Source organism: Pyxicephalus adspersus, chromosome 6, assembly GCF_032062135.1.
Source record: "Pyxicephalus adspersus chromosome 6, UCB_Pads_2.0, whole genome shotgun sequence".
Lineage (NCBI taxonomy): Eukaryota > Metazoa > Chordata > Amphibia > Anura > Pyxicephalidae > Pyxicephalus > Pyxicephalus adspersus.
In genome coordinates this window covers 94,000,512-94,022,667 of record NC_092863.1, presented here as the reverse complement: position 1 = coordinate 94,022,667, position 22,156 = coordinate 94,000,512, and the positions used below count along the sequence as shown (strand labels likewise).

At 38.8% G+C, this 22,156-nt stretch overlaps 1 long non-coding RNA gene across 1 annotated transcript; it reads right to left on the bottom strand.

Moving 5' to 3' along the window:
• Nucleotides 1–6,429: 6,429 nt before the first annotated feature.
• LOC140332615 (uncharacterized) lies at nt 6,430–10,796 on the bottom strand. The gene is made up of 3 exons (XR_011921200.1): nt 10,334–10,796; nt 9,274–9,351; nt 6,430–6,684 (listed from the first exon to the last, which is right to left on the bottom strand). It is a non-coding gene; the product is annotated as an uncharacterized lncRNA (long non-coding RNA).
• Nucleotides 10,797–22,156: the final 11,360 nt, after the last annotated feature.

Here is a 22,156-nt window from a genome sequence, read left to right as displayed (position 1 = left end):
ATCTGCCAATCTGCTGTCTTATATCTGAATCTGCGCCGCCATCTTTTTTTGCGGTCTCTTTTGGGACATGTGCACACAAACCACATCATCAGAGGGTCTTCCAAACTATCGAACGGCCTGGTGAAATATCTTCATCTGTTCATGCGATATATTGGGAGTATGGTCAATACACAGCAGTACATTTGTTTGCAGAGAACACTCCAACTAGGTGAATTTGATTGACACATCAATCCTGTAGCCTTCTGGGATATCTACGTCACATATTGATGTGGATTGATTGATGTGTCGATAAAACTTGCCCAGGGGAGGACAGACTGACCAATTTAGTAATAAAAGGTAATTGAAATGATTATATAAAAGGATTTTTAATAATAAAGAAGGGAGAGAGTATGAATAATGGAATGCTAAGATTGTGGTAAAAGGCTTGCTATGCATCTTTTCTAGTTCTTTGAAGTGTAAAAGATAAAGTGATAAAACGTCAATGTGGGGAGTTACAGGAGTAACCCCCTCTTAGGCTTATAGGGGGCAGATAGTGCAAGTCATGCTTTTAACAGTTATGCTAAGTTCAGATCTTCTTTGGGATCAAGCAATCCCATGGCTCCCGGCACCTACCACTATGGAAGTCACTCGGTCACTAGCTCCTCAGTGCTGATTCCTAAAGAACAGATCTGGACTACTCGGTGCCACTAGGGTACCTCCAGGGGTTCCTTGAGCAAGGAGTAATTTGTGCTTCCTATTTTAGTTGACACCATTGATCTGTTTGGGTATTTGTAAGGGTGGCATTCTCCTAACTCGCCAACGATGTAAGAGGATTCATTTCATTGACTACCAAGCCACTGTACCATAAATTGGGCATATCATAAAATTAGCACCTGAAATGTTTTTCAAAGGTTTCCCCCATGTTAAAAATGTTGAGAAAGGCTGTTCAATGACCCTGACGCAGGGGGAAGCCACTAAAAGTGTTTCCCCTGATGAGGTAACGGTATCGCAAACCCATTGCCACATTGTTTGAACCTAGATTTATGAGCCTATTTATAAAACATTGTCCTTGACATGAACCAATACTTCCTGGCAGAATTCGTCCAGATTCTTGTGTTTTTATTGGCAGTGATTGATTCTCCACTAGAGAATGGTAAATGTCAGATTCTCTGCTTTAAGAACAGCCACTAATTTATTGATCATAGATGGTCAAAATTTTGATTATTGAAATCAATGTATTTGTTGACATTATAGATAGAATAGATATATTGAATTTTTTTAGACAATTTCAATGTTTGGTAATAATTTAAATATATTCAGTATACGTAGAAATTATGCAGTCCTGCAGATATGTGTCTTTAGTTTTACATCCTTTGTATTACATTAGTATATGTTTGGAAAGCATAGGGTGGCAGTTTAATGCATACATAGGAATATGTTAACTTAAGGCAGCAACATGGCAGCCCCGCCATGCCAAGCTACAGCCTATGTTAGCTTTGCAGAACTGTAGCTCCATCGGCTTTCATTAATACGGCCCTACCGGGAAAAGTAATTGATGTTTCCATTAACAGATTAGTTAGTCCATAAGACGTTTGTAGACATCTGTTCAGTGCATATCTGTACTTAGGCACTTAAACCTTGTTTAGATGCTCCATAATAATGTAATGTAATAACGATCGTAATGTAATGTAATAATGATCATCTCGGGTAGCAATTGTAGACTGTATAGCCATGGTGCTTGACTTTTTGGAGAATCCAGTTCTGTTTTATGAAGGAGATGGGATATTGTAGAACACCATACTGGCACTAGATTTTCTCAGGAGAAGGTCACGTATCACCACAATGAAAATCTAATGTCTGTACGGATGTTTACCCTTTAAAATAAAAAACCTGGACTGTTGGGATCTGATCCTTACACACTACAGTTAGGAACCTTCATTGCAAGTAAAGCTGCAGATCACAGCTATAATGAATCTCCAAGATTGAGCACACATACATATTTTTCCTGACGTTTGACATTTCCTGCTTTGTCAACGAAATGGTCTGTTTATGCAACTGATCATTTTCTTTGCCAGTGACATTCTCATTTTCTATGTCACCAATCCTCCAGCACGGTGATGATAAAGCAGAGTTATTTCACGTTAAGTGTTCGGTATGACATACAAGATATATTGCCTTTGCTATTTAATGCCCTTTCACTGTGACACACACTGCAGATTCATCCTATTTGTACAACTGTACTCAACTTTTAACTTTAACAAGGATTAATCCATTTTCTATAGATTGCAATTTCTGCATGGCCAGAAACCATTTAGTGATGTCTTCTCTGGTAACAAGATTACATTCCCATAAGAAATAACCACTTCATGGAGTAATAAGCAGTGAGATACTTAAATGGCGGCATTCCCTTTTCTTCTGCCTAATGACGCATGCCAACACTCCAACATTATGTGACTCATCTGACATCATCTGACGTTTATTCCTCCCTTGATAGGCCCATCTGTTCTTTTGATTACTTTCACCTTACTTTGGTTCTGATATCAATTTGATTAAAAATAAATGATTCAGAAAATCTGATGATTCCGTTGAGTCAGCTACTGGCTCTTTATATATGTTGGACATTACTGTTTTTCTGTCTACTCGGGAGCTTTGGTATTTTTCTGGCATTAAATCAAAAAACTTATCAAAAAAATAATAAATTGAACAGGGAGTGGGGAAACCCCCCTTATTTTAGTCATAGTTGACCAACTTCATGGCAACATATTGGGAAAGGCACATTTGCATTCCAGAATGACTGTGCCCCTATGCACCAAGTCAACTGTGAGTCTATTGTAGAGGATTTGAGTGTCTTGCACAAAGTCCTGACCTCAAACTTACTGAATGCCTTTGTGATGAATTAGAATGCCCATTTTATGTCAGGTCTTCTCATCCAACATCAGTTCCTGACCTTCCAAATGCCCTTTCCAGAAGAGAGCAGGTTGGTATAGCCCCAATGGTAAGCCAACTCTATATTAATGCCGTGGTTTTGCAATGGTTTCTCTATTAACATGTATAGCGTTTGTTCTCCGTCAGTTGTTCATGGATCTTTTAGGACGGATCCATGAATAACATCTGGTGATTGCTATACACGTGCCAGATTTTAGCCCAATACGAGCCTAACTGTTCCTATCCAGTGAGAATCATCTCACATGTGTACATGGACTGTCTCGGTAATGGCCCACTTTTAAAAGACAGATTATATTCAAGTTTTGTGTCATAAGGCTGAAAAACAAAGAGTGCAACCTATCATAAATGATATATTTACCATAAACTTGCTGTGGCTTCCTGTATTGACACCTGTGATTATTTTTGCCTTTCAGGCAGGGATGGACATCATAACAATATGATTTTACAACAACAGTAGTTATTGGGTCAAATTGTTTCATGCAAATATCTGATTGTTTTTGCCATGAAATTTTGGCCCAAGCAAAAATCTGGGAAACACAACACATAATATGTCTTGCCCTAGTTTACAAGATCAAAAATAGGTAGTTATTCATATGATTTACAGATGTAGAACTTGTGATGTTAGGAGAATAACACTGCAAGCACGACAGGGCAGAACTGATGAGGGTACAAGAGTAGGGATAAAAAACTGATTTTGTGTTGAAATTTCCAATTTCACTATTGATAAAAGTATGCCAAAATGGAAACACCTTTAAACAATCTATAAGTTTAGTTTTTTTTATTCATTGGGTGGGGCATGTTTTCTTTTTCTCAATGACGCTTGGAATTTTATTTGTTTAATACTTTCTTTCTGTTTCTGTAAAACTTTTTGAGTTTAAGAGGCTCTTTGGCACAACAACTGATCCAGGGTGGATGAAATGAGCACATATAACCCTCCGGGTGCCTTCGAATAAAGAAACCAGTGTGGTCAGATTGTTCAGATGAGAGAAGATTCCAACCCTGGATTGGAAGTCGGAATTTGAGCAATCTACTGATCTGACATCTGATCGGGATGATGATAGCTGTCATCGTCCATGGACCAGATTTGTTGAGCTGTACTATACCTGTAATTGATAAGGATTGTATAGCTCACTTAAAAAATGAACTCTAACTTTGAATTTACAGCATATGCTCTGATTCCTTGATTATCTGTCCAAATTGAAAATTTTTATATTTCGAGCACTTTAATGCAATCTAAAATAAAGATTCGCTATAATATAGGAAATTTCCAAAGTGTTAACTGTGCCTAAAAATGTTACCTAGAGGATTAAGCCTTTATCTCTGCTGAAAATTGGATTTATTATTACTAAGATAATGGCACCCTAATAAAAGAAGCGTAGAGTGGTTGACATAATTGTCACTTTTAACATTGATCTCTGGTATAAATGAACTGGGTATCATACAATTTTTTGGCACTTTTGCAGGCAAAGTGATAAGCAGACCTGATGGCCACTTTGTGAGGGCTTATGGGGATTGCTGTTTATAAAAGTAGCATATACAACTGCAATGAAAGTGAGTAGGCTGCATACACTCTTTCCAAATATCATGATCAGTGACTCTATTTAAATGAAGGGAGCTTTACAGTTAGGTCCATAAATATTTGGACAGAGACAACTTTTTTTCTAATTTTGGTTCTGTACCACAATTATTTTAAATGAAACAACTCAGATGCAATTAAACTGCAGACTTTCAGCTTTAACTTAGTGGGTTGAACAAAAAGATTACATGAAAATGTGAGGAACTAAAGCCTTTTTTTAACACAATGACTTCATTTCAGGGGAAAATTATAAAACTGAAAATAAAATGTTCATTTCTAATACATGGTTGAAAACCCTTTGTTAGCAATGACAGCCTGTAGTCTTGAACTCATGGACATCACCAGATGCTGGGTTTCCTTCTTTTTAATGCTCTGCCAGGCCTTTACTGCAGCGGCTTTTAGTTGCTGTTTGTTTGTGGGGCTTTCTGTCTGAAGTTTAGTCTTCAAAAAGTGAAATGCATGCTCAATTGGGTTCAGATCAGGTGACTGACTTGGCCATTCAAGAATATTCCACTTCTTTGCTTTAATAAACTCATTGTCCATCATTGTCCATCTGTATTATGAAACGCTTCCCAATCAATGTGACTGCATTTAGCTGGATTTGAGCAGACAGTATGTCTCTGAACATCTCAGAATTCATTCAGCTGCTTCTGTCCTGTGTCACATCATGGATAAACACTAGTGTCCCAGTGCCATGGCAGCCATGCACGCCCAAGCCATCACACTGCCTCCACCATGTTTTACAGATGATGTGGTATGCTTTGGATCATGAGCTGTTCCACGCCTTCTCCATACTTTTTCCTTGCCATCATTCTGGTAAAGGTTGATCTTGGTTTCATCTGTCCAAAGAATGTTTCTCCAGAACTGTGCCAGCTCTTTTAGATGTTTTTTTTTAGCAAAGTCCAATCTAGCCTTTCTATTCTTGAGGCTTATGAGTGTCTTGCACCTTGCAGTGCACCCTCTGTATTTACTTTCATGCAGTCTTCTCTTGGTAGACTTGGATATCGATACGCCTACTTCCTGGAGAATGTTGTTCACTTGGTTGGCTGTTGTGAAGGGATTTCTCTTCACCATGGAAATGATTCTGGGATCATCCATCACTGGTGTCTTCCGTGGACGTCCAGGTCTTTTGGCGTTGCGGAGTTCACCAGTGCTTTGTTTCTTTCTCATGATGTACCAAACTGTAGATTTTGCCACTCCTAATATTATAGCAATTTCACAGATGGGTTTTTTCTGTTTTTGCAGCTTAAGGATGGCTTGTTTCACCTGCATGGAGAGCTCCTTTCACCGCATGTTGTCTGTTCACAGCAAAATCTTCCACATACAAGCACCTCTCTCCAAATCAACTCCAGGCCTTTTATCTGCTTAATTGATAATGACATAACAAAGGAATTGCACACACCAGCCCATGAAATAGCCATTGGCCCTGATTTATTAAAGCTCTCCAAGGCTGGAGAAAATACACTTTCATCAGTGAAGCTGGGTGATCCAGCAAACCTGGAATGGATCTGGTCCAGGATTCAAAACTTTTGCCGGCTAATAGCAAATGATTTTTAAAAATCCTTTCCATGTTTTCTGGATCTCCCAGTTTCACTGATGAAAGTGTATTCTCTCTAACCTTGGAGAGCTTTAATAAATCGGGGCCATTGAGTCAATTGTCCAATTACTTTTGAGCCCCTGAAATGAAGTGTTGTGTAAAAAAAAGGCTTTAGTTCCTTTTTTTTAATCTGAAAGTCTGCAGTTCAACTGCATCTGAGTTGTTTCATTTAAAATTAATTGTGGTAATGTACAGAACCAAAATTAGAAAAAAGTTGTCTGTCCAAATATTTATGGACCTCACTGTAATCCCAAATTTAGGGCAATTAAGGTATGGCCTTCAAACCGCTGATCGTCACATGTACATTTTATTACTTTGGAGTTAAAAAAGTTCTTCTGTCAAAACCTGCCTCTATCCTTCCAGAATAATTTACAATGCTGAACAAATATTTGCTGCAAATATTGTGGACATTATTAAATATAACTGAACTAATTATCTGTTTCATTTTAACAAGCTTTACTTCTTATGTGTCGCTGTGGCCTCAATGTCTTGTACAATTTTAGTACATTCTCCATTCATTGCTTTTAATCTTCTTCTTCTGATCTTCCATTCTCTTTGGTCTTTTTCCACATAATTAAAGCTGAATCTGGACAGATTTAAAAGACACAAATTAAGCAGCTCTGTAATCATTAATATATTGTAATTTTTAAAATCAGCCATGTAAGTAGCTCATTTGGATTTCGTGTTAGTCTGTTACAAGGAATGTAAAGGATGTATTGTTATACAAAGGCACATGCTTACAAGGAATGAGTGATAGAAATATGAACTCAAAAGTCTGCTGCTTCTCCTTTCACTCTCAATTTAAAGTTTAGGTTGGGACAAGACCTATAAATGACTAGGTACCCATTAAAACATGTGTGACAATTTGCATACATGGGTGCGGAGTTAGCCTAAGAACCAATTGACACCTTATATAATTACATGGTTACAAAGTCAGTTAGGTTGAAAAAAGACATAAGTCCGTCAAGTTCAACCACTAGGGAAATAAACATATTCCAGATATAAACCCCATAAGACATAGTTGTTCCAGAGAAAGACAAAAAAAATCCTGGTTCAAACTGCTTCAACACGGGAACACCTATCAATACTCTTTTCTTTTTACATTTTGAAGACATATATAAATGCAAGCAATATCTTGAAATATGTCAGGATGTCCTAATTGCGCTTACATAGAGTTCAATAACACCCTGACCATAACGTTTAAAATAGCACATTCCCCGTTTCAATGTGTGCAAACATATGGAACAAGTCAGAACAAACATCTTTTAAGATAAGGGGTAATGTCATAAGTATGCATTATAAAGGGACTAATGCAAAATAAGCCTTTTCTAAATTCTTCCTATAATACATCACCACCCCTGATACACAATTATTTATTCACATTTTCTTTATAAAAAAGTTTACTTATATTATTTTCTAATAATGTAGACTGAGTGATTCTGTAAGCTGTCATTGCTGAACTCATTGGGCCTGGTTTATTAAAGCTCTCCAAAGCTGGAGTGGATACACTTTCATCAGTGAAACTTGGGGATCCAATAAATATGGAATGGATATGGTCCAGGGTTGAAAACATTCACTAACAAATAGCTAATGTCTTTTAAGAAATCCATTCCAGGTTTGCTGGGTCACCTCACTGATGAAAGTGTATCCTTTCTAGCCTTGGAGAGCTTTAATAAATCAGGCCCTTAAACTCAGCTTTATGTATTGTAGGTGAAGAAACATATATAATATATATACGAGATGTTATGATTATGTTTTAGATTTTAATATAGATGTGTATAATTTTATAGATCTATATTGTGTCGTCCCTTTATACATTACTGCTGAGGATGCAGATTTTCATCAGCTGCGAAACGCATCAAGATACAATTGTTATTTATTTTTATATATGATATATGTTCTGATGTAAAAGTTACAAATAAAAAAAAAAGGTTTAGTAGTTTAGGATTATATTTGTAATTACTTTATTTGACTTGACCTTAATGCCTTAATGCCTTGATGCCTTGATGTGCTCATCATAAATGAATGCAGCCGTGGAAATCATCCTGTGATGATTCCCACGGCTGCATTCATTGATGAGCACAGCCGCGGGACTCTGTTTTATTGGATAGAGAGTTTCTATACAAGAACACATACTACGGGGCTGGACGAGCAATCAGCCCTGATTGCTTTTGCAGGTCCCAAAAAATTTGATCTCTACGGTCGAATTTACACTGGCCATTCTCGCTTATATGTTCGGTAAGCAAGAACAGCCGATTTGCCTTCGAGGTCGAATTTTAAAATTTCATTTGCTCATCCCAAGTGGTATCTCATTGTTATCCCCCAGTAATATCTTTTTATTTTTGTCATCTGTCATTGCTGAAGTCATTCTAAAGAATGCTGATTGCCTGGATGTACAGCTCATCTTTTGGGTTCAAGAGTTTCAACCAAAGACCGGAAACAAGCAAATAACTGCAGCACAATTAACTAAACACCTGAGCTGCACACTTATTCTTGGTCAGTGATTCAGAATTTATTAAAGGCTGAGGATCAGAACACCAAGTAAGCAATGGCAGCTTATGTTATCTCTCAGTCCTCTTTAACTAATTAACACTCACTAGCCTCAGATGTTCAGGTCAGGTGTTCATTATCTGTTTCTCATTTGGAATTGTCAATAGATCTGCAATTGAGTAATTATTCTCCTGTAGTTTTTTGTTGAAGCCAGAAATCCCCCTTTAATCCACTTTATTTAGCTGCAGAGTCTTCTGTAAACATTGCGGTGTAATGCAAAAAATAAAAAATAAAATACCAGCAGCAGATAATGAACACTTGTATCTGAGGCTATTTTAGTGTATCTAAGCCCAAGGACAGAATGTAATGTATTTCAGTGTACCAATCCTTAGCTGTGAGGGCTGCATTCGTTTTTTTTTTTAAGGTATTTTATATTTTTATTTTCTGATTTTGTCTTTTACACACCTCACTGTACTGTATCTAAGGAGTAGCATTGTCATCTTACAACAAGACAACTCTATTTCTATGGTGGGTGTTTTGAATTTTACTGAAATAGCTAGGAACAGGAAGTTCTCAATATTTCTTGCAAGGTACTTTTTATACGTATTGATTAGATATATGAAAAAGCTGTTAATGGTCTGATGGATCTTAAAGCGGACGTAAACTATAAAAAGAAAGCACTCACCTTTACTTTCACAGATCTGTCAATCCCTGCAGAGGTTTCCTGAATCGGTCCCGTGTCGTCCTGTAATCCGCCTTCATCCTGTCAAAAAAAGAGTGCTGATCTTACTGTGCATGCATTAGATTGGATTTTTCCTCCATTGAAGAAAAAGCTTTTGGGCATGCCCAGAAAAAGGAGCCAGAAGCCTCCTGGGATATATACGTCATGCATCTGCGCTTCTATTCTGTCTTTATTGCCGCAGCAATAAAGACAAAACAGGAGGGGCTTAGATTCTTAAAAAAAGTTAATTTTTACCTTTCATAAAGGGTTGTCTACCCTTTATGTAAAGTATAAATTATGGTGTTAGGTCTGCTTTAAGATGACCTCCATCTTTTCCTTTAGTTCTGAACATGCTTCTCTGCTATACTGAAATTGCTTATCGATTCACAGTGTACTTACAAAGTTGCAGAAGGTAAGATGGAATCCGATTAATTTCCCGACTGAGAGACATTCAGCATCATCTGGCTGTGTTCTTCCTATCCTGCCAGTTCTTGACCTTTTGCCCTATAGTTCTTGTCCCATTTACCTTTCTGACCTGGTAGAAAAATACTCCCCTAGGCGCTCTCTTCACTTCTCCAATTACCTACTAATAACTTCCTCACTCATAACCTCATCACACAAAGGCCAAGACTTTTCTAGAGCTGCCCCGACTCTCTGGAATGGTCTTCCTTGTCCTATTCGACTTGCTCCTACTTTCTGCTCATTTAAAAGAACCCTCAAAACCCATCTTTTCAAATTTGCCTACCCATCTTCTGTCTCTTAAATCCCTCACTACTTCCCACCACTACATACCTCCCCTCCTATTGTGTGATACTTCCCCCACCTCTTGGATTGTAAGCTCTTCGGGGCAGGGTCCTCTCCTCCTCCTGTGTCACTCTGTATCTGTCTGTCATTTGCAACCCCTATTTAATGTATAGCGCTGCGTAATATGTTGGTGCTATATAAATCCTGCATCCTGTATCAATACAGCCTACTCAGAAATGACCACTTCTCTGGACAATTCAAAGATTCTCAGTACACTCACCAGCTGTTGTATGAAAAGGTTTTTCCATTGGCTCTTGTTTTTTTACTTTTTTGGTTTCACTTCTGTAGACTGGCACCCACCAATCAAGGCTTTGGGTTAAAAAAATATAAATAAACAGGTTTTATTTAAAATGGAATTAGCATGTTGATGGGAGAAAGCAGATTAAACTTCAGCTTTAACAGACCAAAAAAAAGGAAATAAACAAAATTAATTTTTCAGATTTTCAAAACCCTAACCGCTTCATAGCCCAGTTACGTCAAGCAACGATCAAACTGCTTACATAACATACCACAACTTGTCACATCTCAAGCCATGTGATATAATCATGTATGTGAAATGCTCCTTATCTGTAGTATGATCAGAAGCAAGTACACTAAGCATTCATTTCAAATGTGACCCGTATACAGTAATAGAAACGTTCTGAAATAAACTCAAGATTGTGAACTTTGGCATTTGAAATCTTTAAAACACATTTCCTCCACACCTCACACCTGATACAATGTTTAACTTTTTTGTAGTTTTATGGTAAACATTGCAAGCAGCAGGGTTTATTTACCCAACATGCTTGTGGGTTGGCTTCATGGATGACTATGCCTATCATGTGACCAAGCCCAAAAGATACAAGACTACGGCTCATCTAGACATTGTAAATCACATCTTCTTCTAACTCACTTCATCTTTAATGTTTGCTGTGTATTTAACTTGTTTGCTGTGATTCCAGTTGGTGATATGACCCCATTTACCTGTTTTGCAGAGCCTAGATCAGTGCATTTCAAAAAAGGTTCCTCCAGCGGCTGTTAGGGGTTCCCTGAGCAATGGGAAATTCAGTTTAGGTAAACCAATTATCTTTTTGGCTATCTGTAAGGGTGAAATTATTCCCAATGGTCAGTAATGTAAAAATTATTCTTCCTACTGACCACCAAACTAATATACTGTGAACTGTTGATATGGGAATTATAGCAGGGGATCCCTGAAAACCTCATCGTGGTGGATTAATAAATGATGTTAGGGGACAGCTCCTCACATGTCAGATAATTCTTGACCAGGAAGAATGGTAGTGTTGGTGTCCGAATTCCGGTTGTCCTTATATTCGACCCGAATATGGCTGTTCGAATTTGGAATAGAGCCGACCCGAAAAACACGGGATTCGACTGAGCAAATTCGTGGGTAGTACAGCCGTGGGAATCCTTCTGTCAGTGTGGGATCCCAGGGCACTAGAGGCTAAATGGGGACAAGTTTACCCATTCATCACTTTTAGTCCTCTGTGATTGGCTGAGGAAAGGTAAAACCTGATGACAGCTCAAGCGTTATCAGGACCTTCTTTTCCCCAGCCAATCACAGAGCACTAGAGGTAAATGAATGGGGAAACTTGTCCCCATTTAGCCTCTAGTGCCCCGGGGATCTTCTCAATGAATGCGGCCGCGGTCGGTTGAGAACAGTAAGCGATCCGCGGCACTAGAGGTTAATAAACCTCTAGTGCTGGGGATCTTCTCAATGAATGCAGCCTCGGTCGCATAAATTGAGAACAGTGTGCGATCTGCGTCACTAGAGGTTACAGGTTTCCCCATTCAAAACCTCTAGTGCTTTCTGATTGGCTGAGGAAAGCTTTCCTTAGCCAATAAGGGAGCACTATCCCTATTCCTGGATGAAGTTTCTCTATCCAGGAACACATACAACTAGTAAAGGGCTGTAAGAGCAATCAGGGGAGTGAAGCTGTCAGCCCTGCTCCCCTGATTGCACTTGTAGTTCTTCACAGTCCCTAAAAATAACCCAAATTCTCCCACCATTGACTTTAATGGTGTTCGAATTCGGCATTCAATCACCCGAACAATATCTCCGTATTTGATCGAATAGCTGTCGAATCGAATAGTGGGATATTCGACCAACACTAACGAATGGTCCTGTTTGTCTTGGGCAAGATTCACCTGACATGTGTCTGAAAGCACATTATCTATGTTTAATACAATAACAAAAACGTAGGAAAGCGATTATATGAAAATGTGGAGTCACACAAAAACATTCCTTTGCTGAAAATATTATATGGATTTTTCACACTTACCACCTCCTCGCTAAAGCACAGGCACCTCGCTACTGTTCTGACCGTGGACACGCCTGCTCTTCCAGATTAATTCAGTATCGTCCCTCCAGCCGGCCATTGAGCCTCCTAATAGCCCTTGGCAATTTACCTGACTCAGACGCAGCACTCAGCGTTCGTGCTACCTTTTTCCACTAGTGCTGGGCCCCCTAGCTCTGCTGATCATTTCCTTTTCACCTGAGTGTTTCCTAGTTCAGCACTTGTGTTAACCCCTTGTGGCCAAGTCTGTTGTTTCCTTGCCTATTCCCTTGTGCTCTTCCAGTGTTCCATTTGTGACCCCCATGCCTCTTGATTCTTCCTGTGCCTCATGCATTCCCCTGTGTCTTCAGTGACCCTCGTTTCACCGGTGTCTATTTTCTGGATTTTAGGTTCTTGGCCCCTGGCTTTGGTACTGACCTATCTTGCTTGCTGCCTGCCTTGAACCCCGGCCGTCCTTGACTATTCTCCTGCCTGGTGATTCAGTACCACACATTGTTCTGCCCATCCTAGTGTGTCCAAGGACCACAACTTGGCAGCAGACTGCAGCACAACATCGGCTTAGATTCTGCATCTTGGACCTTCTCCGGGCTCACACCACTATCGTGCAAGCCATAGCGCTCCCTAGAGGCTCTGAGTTTCTAACACCATTGCTTTGAACATCATCTTGAGGCATAGTATTATCCAGTTCTTTCTACTGTTGATCTGATTCTAAATGGATGCTTTTACCTCCCCAGGCCTGAGAATGGACTGTGAAAGAGAATCAGTAGGCTAATAAGCCTGCTGTTTTCTTTAATCAGCAACGAAATTGTATTGGTGAGTATTGTAGGTTAAGTTCAGCTTTACGAGGAAAGGATATGTGCATAAGTTAGGGACCAGTTTAGATTTTATTTGACCTCTGATGACCTCAGAAAAGTTGTCCAGAGGCTCCTTGCAGGGAAGGCTGGTGAAAACCAGGAATCACTTGGATTCCACAGCACGGGTAATCCTTTGTCCCCTGCCAGGGGGAGACCAGTAACAGTCACACACCTGCAATGCCCTCATTTTGCAGACCATACCAAATAAACATGGACAAAAATCATTGGCTAAACTGGAAATTGCTTAGTTCAAAACTAAACTTGCTTTGTATTAACTTTTCAAAATACCAAACTAAATAATTTAGAGACCGGATAAAGGTTTAGTGTAAAATAACGGTGTGGTTACAAACAACATATATTTTATTTCAAAACAATTTTTATTGAGGTTAACAAATAAACAGATATCAGTTGTAAATGGCTGATACAATGTGGTTAACATGAACAGCAGCCCTGTAACGGTTCAAAAGCAAGAGTTTTTTAAGAACATGATGACAAAGAATGTCAAATGAGTAAACCACAGAAATTAGGGGACTTACCATATTTGGCAGGATAGGACTTCCGTTTGGTTGATGGTCGCAGTGAAAAAGCACAAAAAATCTTGTGGGGGAGAGCCCCAGAATAACTGTATGTACATATTAAAAAATGGGGGGATCCCCCCAATACCCCAGTCATATACCAGGTGGTATACTGAAAACAGTAGTGGATTGTTGCCTGGTAGGGGGGTTTAAAGTGAAAAAAAAACTTTCCAATGTGTCAAAAGAAAGGTTTGATCATTATCATCTTTTGACAATCTACTTCATTCTATAAGTGTTTTTTAGGAACATGCACATGGTTTGGGGCAAGAGAAAAATCCAACAATGGAGGTTCGTTCTCAATTGTGGAGAAAAGTAGGACGAGATGTAGCTTCTGCACACTCCTGTATTGCCCATGCACACTCTTGTATTGCCCATGCAAACTCATGTATTGCCCATGCGCACTCCTATATTGCCCATGCACATTCCTGTATTGCCCATGCACACTCCTGTATTGCCCATGCACACTCTTGTATTGCCCATGCACACTCTTGTATTACCCATGCACACTCATTAAAGTAAAATTACAGTTTATTTAACAATACAGTGACATCACCTGTATTTTTTCAACAAAGATCCTGTCGTTTTGCTTTTTTTATAGTGTTGTTTTGCTTTAAAAAAATATTCAATATTAGGTAAACTTTTATATCATAATTTCTTGTTGAATATGGGAAAAGGAACAACAAGCGAAGGCAAAATATAAACCGATTAAACTTCAGCTTTGATGGAAAAACATAATCAAGTGCTCATAATTGCATCTACCTTGACTGTATTATTTATGTTCTTGTTTGTGCTTTCTCATTTATTGTTAGGAAACAGAACAAAAACCACAAAGGTTGTATCGTGTTGCTTGTTATATCGGAAGAACTAGTAACTCACATGCATACACAACATATACCCCAAAAAATGAGCAGATTTGATCTTATCCTGCTAAACATTCTCCTTTTTCCTTTGTAATTTTTCACACCTTGAGCAAAAATAGAAAACTTCAATTTCCCCAAACGCTTGCTCCTTTGTCATCATCCTACCAATGTTTGGGTGGAACTTGCTTCAATGCCCCTGATTCATCAAACAAAATCGGATTATCGGTCGCGCATTCGTATTAGCGATCCGGAATCGCGCGCGCGATCGCGCTATTCAACAACCGGAAAAGCTCGCGCACGGAGCCGCGCTTATCCGACAGCTTTTTACTGGCGATCATGCATTAACGGATTTCAATGATGAATCAGGGGCAATGTCTTTGTGAAACCAGAGGAAATAGTGCAACCCATGTGAAAGTTCCGTACATGTTTGTGGGTGATATTTATAAATATGTAATGTATGCTGGTTGTGCTTCTATGTTTTATTGCAATAGCAAACCTCAAATCAGGATGTGTAAACGGGAAATTATGTGCTAGTGGTGCATGTGCTTGATTTAACCTAAAATAATCAGCAATGGCATGCTGCAAATCCAAAGCCATCCTTGGTTTACTCCTGTGAATGATTAAATGTACCATGGGGCATTCTGGGGGCAGCACAGTGGGCATTAACAGCATAATGGTACAACATTGACCATTTCTACCTATTTTTAATATTTTTATATGCTATATTATATATGTATGTATATATATTAAGCATAGTGAAGGTAGGTTAAAGTAGGACCAGTTTTGCAGGCTACTGCTGATTGGTGGGGGTACCATGATGGATATGGAGGCAGGAGAAATGTATAAGAAGAAAGGGAAGGATGGGCACTAGAAAGATCAAATCGTGACAATCTGAGGTCAGTATAAAGTTGCTGGGATTGATATATAGAGCCTGATTTAATAAAGCTCCCCAAGGCTGGAAAGGATACACTTTTATTAGTGAAGCTGCGTGATCCAGCAAACCTGCAATAGATTTCTTGAAAGTAATTTGCTTTTTGCAAATGTTTTGAATCCTGGACCCAGACCATTCCAGGTTTGATGGATCTCCCAGCTTTACTGATAAAAGTGGATGCTTGCTTGTGGGACTATTTCAGGTCCTTGTGTTTCAATGGCGTTAATTGATTCCCACAAGGAGATGTCAGATATCCTGTTTTATTAAAAGAGCCCCTAGAGTGGGGCCTGAATCTCATTTGTTTAAAGTAGATCTGTGGATATACCAAACGTAAAATAAAAATAAAAATATATTCTTTGAAAATAGGAAAATATGCTATACAACAGAGGTCCGCAAACTTTTTCGGCCACTAGGCCATTTATAGCGTGGGCAGGAGCACATTAGGCCGGACCCGCTCTAATGCCTCTGCCCACCTCTAGGAAAGCCCCTGAAGGTAAATCATATGGATCCATACGAAGGAGATAGAAATGTTCCTTATTTGCCGTAGTGGCGGAAGTGTTAACGGCGTCCGCAGTAAGTAGGGAACAGAGCAACAACAAAAAGAGGCTCCAGAGTTCCGGCAGTTTATTCCGGCCTAATCCTGGTCAGCAACTCACTGTTCTGGAGCCATGCTTTGCCGGCCGGCATTAGGCCGGAACAAACTACTAGCTAGGCCATATCTGGTCTAAAGGCCGGAGTTTGCCGACCACTGCTACTGACCTTTGCAGTTGCAGCTTCTTCAAATTTCTCAAAAACAAAAAAAAAAAGTTTCAGATACTTTGCTTGGTTCATCTCTCCTTCTCAGCAGTAATTAGCAGATTGCCTCTCATTGCTCCCAGCAGGAATTTAGCAGCTCATCTCTCCCCTCCCAGAAAAGACTCTGTATACTATCTTATTCAGGGGCAGGCTTAGGGATGTGCAAAGTGAGTAACTGTACGAGGGTCCTGGACCTTCCTCAGCCAACGTGGGCCCCTCATAGTTCCCAAGTCAGTTCAGCAGGGTGGCACAAGTCAGTTCTGCACAGGGACCCGCTGTTGGCTTTGTTGCCGCTGACGTTTCAATTTTTTACTTGGATGTGGCTTTTTATTTTGTAAGTTGTAGAAGAATAAACAGTCATAAGTATTACAACACAGAGATCATTTCTGTTAAAAGAATAACACATTGGAGAAAAAACCCTTATTAGGGGGAAGTTGCAGTTACAGTTACAGTTTTTCTGTTTCACTTCTCGACATCTACCCTTGAACTATGGCTTAGAAACAGGATGTTGTCCTCTGTGGTATCAAAGTATTTTTTCTTAGTTTGACTAAATGTACCATGCTTCTGAATAGTAAAACAAATAAAATAAAACAACAAATAATTGTTAAAGTCTAGTAATCTAACAAGGGGCGCACAGTATGTGTATACCTGAACCCTGTACCCTTGCACATGTAATGATGCCAGCACCCTATGCTTATCATATTAATACTTCTCATACATGGAGCACCAAATAAGTCACTGAGTACATTTCTTAGAGTTGTTTCCGTAAATATGGGTCACTGCGAAGTCACCCTATACCAGAAACTATATGCAAATATGTTCAAGTACTGCTCCATAAGGGTTCATTTTAAAGCTGTGTGCAGATGCTCATGATCGTTAGTGATCCTTTCTGGTGACAGTAGGATGAGTAAGTGTTGTACAGACAGAGATGGTAATTTTTTGGAAGGAGGGGTTGCAAGTGCCCTATTGTGCCCAATTTGGAAACAGCAGCAATCATTCCTATCGGCCATTTAATAATCTGTCAGAAGGGATCACTAAACAACCCAGAAAACAGCTGTACAGACAAATGTTTTTGCCCAAGACGATCATAAAAAGTTCTCTTGGGTGCTGAAAATCTAAAATCTGTACTTAGCCTAAAATAGAAACTGATGAAAGCTACCAAAATAGACAACTGTATGTATGTTGGAATAATGTATCCAGAAGTTAATGAATTTGTTACCAACCACGTGATCCAGATGTGCAAGAGGAATTTTCATGTCTCTATTCTCTGTAATAAAATAAGGAACAACACCTTTCTTTTTTAAGAAGTTATTGCTGTGCTTCATTTATTTTTTTTAATTTTTTTTCTTTAAAATGAACTTTACCCATGTGCTGTCCTCCCCAGCTGCTTAAAGAGTCTTTGTCACCTACATGTGTGGTCACCTGTCCTCTGCTTGACTGCTCATGAGCTAATGGATCTGCTCTGCTATGTCTGCCTGGGAGATCTACACATGTGCCCAAATGTTGGAAAATGTCGGGACATCTTAGCAAGCTGATGCAAACCAGTGCTAGTGCTATCTGAATAGTACCCATCTACATGCCACAAAATACATATACAATGCAACATTGTCCACATGTCCCACATTGGATCCAAATGCTGTACTAACTTGACAACTTCCAAACCACATGTCACATGCTAACTGACTGGCATGCTATGCCAGCCTATGTACCCATTATTTAAGCAATATATAGTTCAACTTCACGTATCATATTATTTACCTGCCATAATATTCATAATTCTGTCTGCCACTGGCTAGGAAGGTGACACCTAAAATTTCATTTGTGAAAAAGCCTGCTAATTGGATAGTGAAAGAGCATTACATCTCTAATTAGTTTGCCCCTATGTCTCCTCTATTACAACCTTGTTTATTGCAGCTCCCAATGTCTAAAACTTCCATTCTTACCCAGAGTTCCTCCAGACCTAGCCAGGGGTTTATTGAGATGTGGCTTCCATAAAATAGTGCTCACATAATTCTGGGGCCAGCACTATTTGGCAGAGCCAGGTGCATGAAACCAGTTACCGTTGTAGCAGTCAGTAAAGGTGGCATTCTGGCCGCTAATTTATGGGCATACATTCTTTCCACTTGGCAACCAATGCAAATAGGATTTTTCTGATTGATTGAATATAGAAGGGGTTGCTATTTTAGGGGTTCCTCAGGGGTAAAAAGTTAGCCTAGAACATGTCGGGGTGGCAGCGCTGTGCAGTGCAGCATTCTCTGCTTCTGGTTTGCATGGGATTATGGAAAGCTAATAAAATAATGTTTGTGCCAGAAGTATCTAATATACATTAAATACATTTTAATAAATATATATTTAGATATAGTTATACGTGTGTGCAACATATTGTAAAGTAAAGTAAACACATTGTTTACCTATAAACGTATTTATTACAGAAAAAGTGTCAGAAGCGTCATAAATATTTTATTGTCATACCACTTCCCCTGACTCCGCACGACATCCATCCCCAGCAAAAGCCATGTGATGTTCTGACATAGACTGAAGTTGGTTTTTCTTAGAATGTTTTACGTATACACAAAAATTATGCAAGGTAAGATTGTACCACACTGACTGTAGTCTGTGGCTGCTTTGATTATACATTTGCATTTATTTTTTTGTTCTCTCTGTACATGCAACTCAGTTTTATCATTGTTTTCTTGGCTGCCTAAAGCTGCACTCCACACAAACAGCTAAATACACACATAAAATAATAAGGATTATTATATAGGATTATTTAGGAATGCTGTTTTACTTGAAAAATAATTTGTATTTCTGCCCATTAATTCCTGAGATGTATATAGTTCTATAACATGGCACAGCCCTCAGCAGGGAATGAGCCCAGATTTTTCATTGATGCAGTTATGTAGTACCTAAAAGTCCTGTCCATTACCCCAGCCTGTGATTGGACAGTAGAGAAAGACACAATTCAAAGTGGGTAAAGTGGCTTTTGTTGATTAGGATGCCAAGTGGATCAATACTACGCATTACTGGCCCCAGAGGAAACAGCTAATTGCCCCTAGCTATTTCCCTGCAACTAAAAACCAACCCTGAACAACTTCTGCTGGGCATGAGCCCCTGCAGCATGGGGTAAGGGGACTGAAACCAAGGCTGGGTGCTAGACATACAGGAGTTGAACCAGCAAAAGACTGCACAGGGACCTGGAGAGTTACAATAAGGAGATAAGACACAGTATATGTGAAGGATCTAACACTCACTGATTGCCGCACCTGGGGATTTGAACCCAAATTACTAAATATAGTGCCGCAATCCTGTTGTGCTATCCAACCCTAATCACTTCCTGTCTGGTGCCTATTTTTCTCCACCTGGTGCCCGACCTAAAGCACCTGCTTCTTGGTGTCTAACCCTAACTCCTTCCTTAAATTCCCACCTGGTATTTAAATTTACCTACCCTATTCTTGATGCCTAACCTCATTCCCTGGTCTCTAACTCCCCTTACCTAGCACCTTACCATAGCCAATGCAATGCTGGATACATAGGCTATGATACTTATCTAATTTGTTTTCCATTTATAGTCACGATTGCCCATTTGTTTCCTGTACATTGTCACACTTCTTTTCCAACTTGCAACATTTGACCATGTTCTACCCTCCTACTACCAACTTTTGACTCCTTGGCAAAGTTTGGACAAATCACTTCTATTTAGAGGACCACATTAGACCTTGTAGATTTGTTATATCAAAGAAACATTGCAGAAAGTTCTATGTCAGATCTCAAATAGAGTATAAACTGCCAACATCTCTATTTGAAATAGCTATAAACAAAGAAAACCAAATATTTTGGTGGGACTTTTAAGGCAGTATATATGAACAAACTATTTTAAATAAAAATACAAGTTTTATTTAGTACTACTAAAAGACAAAATATATAAGTACAAATAACACAGAATAAAATGTCTGTATTGCCTCCATACATAGAAAGGTATACAAGTACAGATTAAAACCTAGGTGCTAGGTATAGCCACATCACGTAGATGAATACAGGTAAATTGATATGTTGTAACAAGCTGACGCATTTCGCAGAGAAGCTTCGCTTCTTCAGGGATTCAGTCTATACAAGTAGCGGGTATAGTAGCACTACAAATAATACAGAAAGTAAAAATAAGAAGAACTTTTGTTGTTCAACATTGATATAATCAGCTTGTGCGAATAATATATATATATATATATATATATATATATATATATATATATATATATATATATATATATATATATATATATATATATATATATATATATATAATAATGATAATACATACCAACAATATCAAAAGAGGTTATTTGGTGCAACTAAACCTGGCGTAGGATCAAGCACAACATACGAACAGGATGGAGAGTTATCCCCCAAAAGGAAAATCACAAACTTCAGAAGAGGTATACCATTTGAACAGATAAATTGAGACATGCACTGGTTTATTAGGTGTCAAAGAAACATTGTATCAACATGTTTCACAGTTCTTCCTTACTATTAAATTATATTTTACCAACCCAATTAGCACACAAATATTATCTAATAATATACAGTTAGACCCCCAGAGTCCATTTATATTTGTTAATTTCATGAAAATTAGTGAAAATAATTTTGATGCACAATGGTGTATATGTATGTGTGATGTCAAGAGAGATAAATACAGCACTGAATAGGACACCATTGAGCACCTTTTGCTTTGGTACACCTGGAATGTATTGAGCTGATTTAAACAGGACGTTCAGTGGGGCTTCAAGTGAAATGTGTGCGGCTGTGCGCGTTTTAGGGATTTTGTTACTCCAGTAACATAAATATGACGGACATCATATCATTCCTCAGTCCATGAACATAAGACATAAGTCACGCTAATGAAATGTACAGTAAATGTTGGGTCAGTTCATGGGTCAGCTGCTGGGAAGTATGAAGAATGTGACTCATCTCCTAATTATTTATTTCATTGTACTTAGTCTGATTGTCACATACAAGTGACCATGTTATAAAAAAGGAAATGTTTATGTTGGAAATATTGTCATAGAATTTTAAGCATTGTTGTGACTGTTTGCTTGGACATAAAACCAGAATTAGTTCATTTGTATGTCTCTGGTCTGCATTGTCTTGGCACTTTAGCTTGTCCTTATAACTCCTCTATGCTACTGATCCACACAGCTGTTTATGATTTTCCAACAGACTCCGAGCTGATGTACCATACAAAGTAAGAATATATAATTCCCATGTTGATAGGTCATAACAATGACATGACAATTGTTATAATGGTTCCCATAATTTTTGGGATTCAGATAAATCAAGCTGGAATGTACAACCTTCTTTATCAGCGTTTCTGAACCAGGGTTCCTCCAGAGTTTCCTAAGGGTTCCTAGAGCATTGAGAAATGTGTGTCCCTCAGGTCAGTTTAACTGATACCAACGATCTTTTTGGCTATCTGTAAGGGTGACATTCTTCCCAATGGCCAGCAATGTAAGAGGCATTGATCATCACTGACCACCATACTAATATACTGGGAGCTGTGGATATAGTAATTTTAAAAGGGGTTTCCTGAAGACCTCAAAGATATTTCAAAGGGTCCCCCATGTTGAAAAGGTAGCAAAACACTGTTCTTTTTGCTTCATGACATGATGTGCCATAAATTGACTTGTTCCACCAGCATCACCTAGGGTCAGTAAGGGACAATCAGTGGGGCTTTCCATTCATT